The sequence below is a fragment of the Lynx canadensis genome, chromosome A1, assembly GCF_007474595.2.
Source record: "Lynx canadensis isolate LIC74 chromosome A1, mLynCan4.pri.v2, whole genome shotgun sequence".
Lineage (NCBI taxonomy): Eukaryota > Metazoa > Chordata > Mammalia > Carnivora > Felidae > Lynx > Lynx canadensis.
The window spans coordinates 59,880,307-59,886,875 of record NC_044303.2 but is presented as its reverse complement, the minus strand read 5'-3'; positions in this window follow the sequence as shown (position 1 = coordinate 59,886,875).

The following is a 6,569-nucleotide window of genomic DNA, read 5'->3' as shown; positions in this document are numbered from 1 at the left end:
TGTAGCAACTGATCTGTATCTTTTTCTCTCCTTTTCCACTAACTTCTTACAAGACTTGTATTTGCTGTTTATACTTCTGTGTATCCGATCCTTCACATTCCACTTAAATCAGGGAAACATGAAAAAATGGATCTTACTAAAGCTTCTAATTATAATGTTGACAAATACACTTACCTAGCCTCATCTTATTCACCCTCTAAGCAATGTTGAATACACATGTTAAGGCTTACTTTCTAGAGATATTTTATTTTATTGCCTTTCTTTACACAGAATTTTCTGATTTATCACCTACCCTCCTAGTCATTCATACTCATATATATTTTTTCCCATGGTTGTTTCTCTAATCAGAGTCTTAATTTGGGAAATGTGCAGGGTTGTGTACTCAGCTGTCTTTCTCATCCATCTGAAATGTCTCCATTGATTATTCTAGTCTTTGTCTTTAAATTCATCATATCAATACTGAATTCTTGTACCTTACATGTCCAGATCTGATTGCAGTACTATAACTTGAATAATTTCCATAATTAACATGTAAAACTGTAGTCTTGCTCAACCCCCTTAGAGCATTTAGCATGGGGGTGTGAGTCTTCTCCATTCTTATATCAATAGAAGATATATCATCCAGTCTATTAGTCCAATTCCAGCCTAATTTTCTTTATTTTCTGTAAGCCTAATATCCAAGTATAAATCTAAAAATTCTAATTCTACCTCAAAAACATTAAATCAATACCTTTTTCTTCATATTCACTAGTACAAACATAGTCAAATTCAACAAGTAGCCTTCTATCCAAGCATGGGACCAGTAATCAACAACATTGTCCACATTCTTCTTCCATGATTGCCTCCCATTATGTAAGTTGAAATTATTGTTTTCCATTCTACTCAATTACATAAAGACAATTTACTAAGAGCTATATTATTCTATAAACAAAATATTAATAAATAATGAAATATAGAAATAGCAGAAACTATACAGTAACAATACCAAAACAAGAAATTAAAAATAAAATAAGCAAACAAAAATGCCTTTTACTGATCAGATACGAAAAATAATAAAACAAACCTTAACTCTTGGGTCCAAGAAAAAAATACTACATGACACATATAATGTGTTTCAAAACAGGAGAAAGTAAATTGAAAAACACCATATAAGAATCATATACTTTAAGGGCTCCTGGTTAGCTCAGTCAGTTAGGTCTCAGACTTTGGCTCAAATCATGATCTCATGGATCATGAGTTTGAGCTCTACACAGGGCTCTCTGTCAGCACAGAGACTGCTTCGGATCCTCTGCCTCCCTCTCTGCCCCTTCCCTGCTCGTGTTCTCTCTCTCTGTCTTCCTCTCTCCCTCTCTCTCTCTCTCAAAATAAAGAAATAAACTTAAAACAAGAATAAGACATTTAAAAAATTAATCAACATAAAATCCACACCTTTAAATATATATTTAAAATACAAAGATAATGAAAAAATTGATTAAGCATGCCTTGTGACAATGTTTTCCAACTGTGTGAAAACTGGGTGAATTTAATATCCTATGAAAAGATAATTTACCAAACTATTTTTCACAACAAAGAAACGGTCATTACTGAATTAGAGGCTTATAAAGATCTAATATACCCAATGAATAACCTTGGGTAAGAAATATTTCGTAGATACCTTTTATGAAATGTTTAAAGAAGAAATTCAATATATAACATTTAAGTAATATCAGAGCATAGAGAATACTACCACAATTGCTGTAAGCTATCCACATGGATAATAAACCTGAAAAAGCACTAAAAATTAGAGACCAGTCATACTTAGAAAAATATAACTTATGAAAATATAAAAAAATAGTGTGGAACTAAGAAACACTTTACAGTTCATATACAAATATAAATAAGCAAACAGATGCAGATATATTCTGAAAAGAAAAATAAGGAGAGATCTGAGTAGAACTTTGAGGTATTTATAAGATATGACAAGGATTAGGCTTAATATAAAAGATGATTTATTACAACATAAAAATGAGAGTAGGTGGAAAGAGATAAAGTCGGATTCAGTGGAAAGAGATAAAGTCGGATTCATCAACTCTGAGCAAACTAGAAAGAAAACAGATTTAATTCAATAATTAATAACTTTAAAAAAATCAAATGCTATATTTAATGGTCCAACACTGGTAGACTTACTGTGAAACTAAAGTTGAATCAAGTAGGTCTCTTACAATCATCTATTCAACAATGTAATAAGACATATAAAACCAATTAACTGTATAAAAAAGGAACAAACAAGGAAAAACACATAAACAAAGAAATAAACCTTATTCTCATATTATAGAATTGTGCACTTAGAAAATCTTTAAGAATGGACTGAAAAATGAATACTTTTAGCAAATAAATTTACCAATAATGAGTGAAATTGAGATTTAAACCCTCTCTCTTATTTATATAAGTTCAATTTTTGAGATAGATTTTATTTTATTTTATTAAAAAATTTTAATGTTTATTTTTTAGACAGAGAGGGTTGAAGACACTTTGGTAAAGCAGGCTGAGAGAGAGGAACAGAGAGGATCTGAAGCAGGCTCTGAACTGACAGCAGTGAGCCTGATGCAGGGCTCGAACTCACAAACCGTGAGGTCATGACCTGAGCCAAAGTCGAACGCTTAACTGACTGAGCTACTCAGGCAGCCTTGAAATCTGTTTTAATTTTCTATATTAGCAAAAAATATTTAGAAAATAAAATTTAAAAAATGAATTACATATAATAACAATTGTAAATAAAGATGAGCAAATATGCCCAATACTACATATTGGGAGAAATTTTCAAAAAACTATTACATAAAAATAGAAGACTACATACAATTTAGGAATAGAATGCCAATTTAATTTAAAAATCACATTAGCAGCTATCAATTACTATTAGAATGTATCAAGAGTTAAGAATGTATGTTGGTGCAAAGATAGCCAAATCAAGCCATGTAACAAAGGAGAGAATATGGAGTACAGGAAAAGGTTTAACTGTATTGGGCACAGTTTATAACAAAGTTGATATTCTAGTGCTGTGGAAGAAAGGATGCTATTTTAAATAAATGGTGCTAGGTCAATAAATGCACATATAAATGGTGGGAGCAAGGGGAACAGAGGAGAGAATGAGAGTTGAAGGAAGTGAAGGAAGAGAAAAGAAGGAAAGGAAAGGTCAGTGAGGGCAGGGAAGAGAAAGGGAACAACTTGACTTCACTGTACACCTTACATAAATATCATTCTATTTGGATTATAGATCTAAACGTGAAAGAAAAAACAACACATTTCTAAAAGACAGGAGATAAAACTGTACCCATGATATATACTTAATGAGAACAGGTAAATACTTCTTAATCAAAAAAACATACTAGTAGCCTTATAGGACAATACTGATAATAAATTCAAGGTCTAACATTCTTTGAAAAACATGCTTAAGACAGTATAAGGCATGTCACAGAGAAGGGGATATTTGCATACTTCCAGCAACAACAAAAATTAAGACCATGTAAAGACATGTCACAAATAAAAAAATAATATTAAAAAAGTAGGTAAATGTTTAAGTAGATAATTCATAAATGAAGTATATCCAAATGATCGATGAACATATAAGAGATATATGATCTCATTATTCTTCAAGAGATTTGCCAAATAAAATCATTGACATTACCCTATTGCATGCAACTAAATGGTTTAAATTAATGACTGACAGTATAAATGTTTCTGAGAACATGGGCAAAGTGCTTGGGTAGTAGTATCTCCTATAAGCTAATACATACCAAAGCTATGCTCCCAACATTTTTCTCTGATGAATGCTAAAGAGAAATGTATATACACCAAAATGTACAAACATGTACAAATGAAAGAAAGACTAAGAAAAAGACACATTAATAGACTATTTACATTAACTAATGACTTGAAAATAATCCAATTGCCTATCAAAAGTGTAAAGGTTAAACACACTGTAATACAGTAACACAAAGGAATATTATACACCATAGTTAATTCATATAAATATAATCTTGAGTGAAAGTCAGAAGTAAAATAATATATATCACATATTTTTTATTTATATCAGGTATGAATCAAGGAAATGCAGTTTACAGTGTTAGAAGTCACAATAATGTTTACCTCAGAAGAGGAGGAGGGTCTACGAATAAGGAAATCTGGAATGATGGTGATGTTACATTTCTTGCATGAAAGATAGAAACATGAGTGAGTAAACTATGTGAAAAAATTTATAAAACTGTGCTCTTAAAATTTGTGTATTTTTCCTTGTATACATTTTTCTTTTTGTTTATGGAATACTTTCATTTAAAAAAATTTATTGAGATGTACTTGACATATAGCATTATATTAGTTTCAGATGTGCAGAACAATGATCTGATATTTACATATATTACTAAATGATCACCACAATAAGTCTAGTTAACATCCAACATCATACATAGTAACACATTTTTTTTCTTGTAATGAGGACTTAAAATCTACTCTCAGCAGTTTTCAAATATGCAGTACACAGTATTATTAACTACAGTCACCATTCTATATATTACATGTCCACAAATTATTTATTTTATAACTGGAAGTTTGTATCTTTGGTCCTCCCTCACCTATTTTATCAAATGCCTTTGCCCTTGCCTCCAGCACAAACCATTCTATTCTCTGTATCTGTGAGCCTGATTTTTTTGTTTTTTAGTTCCACAAAGAAGTAAGATCATATAGTATTTCTCTGTCTTTATCTGATTTATTTCACTTGGCATAATACTCTTGAGTTCTATCCACATAGTCACAAATGGCAAGATTCAATTCTTTGTCATGGCTGAATAGTATTCCAGCATGTATATGTGTGTGTGTGTGTGTGTGTACGCGCACTTGTGTGTGTATCTCAAATCATCTTTATCCATTAATCCATTGATGGGTTCTTAGGTTGTTTTCATAACTTTAAGTTTTTGGTTTTTTTTTAATTTTTTTTAACGTTTATTTATTTTTGAGACAGAGAGAGACAGAGCATGAACGGGGGAGGGTCAGAGAGAGGGGAGACACAGAATCGGAAGCAGGCTCCACGCTCCGAGCTGTCAGCACAGAGCCCGACGCGGGTCTCGAACTCACAGACCGCAAGATCATGACCTGAGCCAAAGTCGGCCGCTTAGCCGACTGAGCCACCCAGGCACCCCAAACTTTAAGTTTTTAAAAAAAAGTTTATTTAGGGGCGCCTGGGTAGCTCAGTTGGTTGGGCATCCGACTCCGAACTCATGGTTCATGGGTTTGAGCCCCACCTCAGGCTCCGTGCTGACAGCTCAGAGCCTGGAGCCTGCTTTGAATTCTGTGTCTCCCTCTATCTCCGTCCCTTCCCTACTCACACTCTGTCTCTATCTGTCTCTCAAAAATAAATAAACATTGAAAAAACTTTTTTTTTTTTTCAACGTTTATTTATTTTTGGGACAGAGAGAGACAGAGCATGAACGGGGGAGGGGCAGAGAGAGAGGGAGACACAGAATCAGAAACAGGCTCCAGGCTCTGAGCCATCAGCCCAGAGCCTGACGCGGGGCTCGAACTCACGGACCGCGAGATCGTGACCTGGCTGAAGTCGGACGCTTAACCGACTGCGCCACCCAGGCGCCCCTGAAAAAACTTTTAAATAAAGTTTATTTAAAGAAATGAAACTTTCAAATTACATACTACACTAATTTTGGAAAGGATATAGTCACTAAACGAAAGAATGAGACGAATTATAGTATCATTGGGGTGGGTGTAATAAATATGATACTATACTAGGGAGTCATGTATGAAAGAAACTGCAAGTGGTTAACAATAGGGGAAATAATTGAGAAAATGCCATAAGGGTGTGGAAGGGACACATACTCTCCACTCTATTCACTGTGATCTCTGTTGAAATACGTATCATGACTTTGAATTGAATGCTATTACTACTACAACTACTAACAATAATTTAAAATATTTATTATGTTTGTAATTCATAATGAAATTATGTAACTTCTACAAAATAAGGCAACCAAGTAAAAAATAAACTTGAATATCACTAAATAATATACATCATGTTTTTGTTTTAAATAATTATTTGTAAAATGTGTCTGAATATATCATAAAAATATTGCCTGACAAAATATACATTTTGGTAATACTAATTACACTTAATAATCTTAGTTAAAATAATCTATCGATACCAAAGAATATGGAAACGCAATTTTTCACAGTAAAAACAATAAGATGAACAAGGTGATGGAGACAGAAGCAAATAAAAACACACTTTTATTTACTCAGAAGATATTTTGTTAGTTTTATGTTTTGCTCTTTGCACCTGGAGTGAATGCCCTTTTTGTCATGCTAATCATTTACAGTTGTCACCATTATTTATATTTATGATTGGTAAAGCATAACATTACTACGTGACAATGCAAAAGCACATCAATCTCACAATAGCTGTGACTGTATGACCACCCAGTGGCGTGTGTGTGTGTGTGTGTGTGTGTGTGTGTGGTGGGGTGGTTAAAAATGTAAATAAAGGGAGAAAGAATGAATAGGCTTTTTATTTTTGTCATTTAAGAATTTTT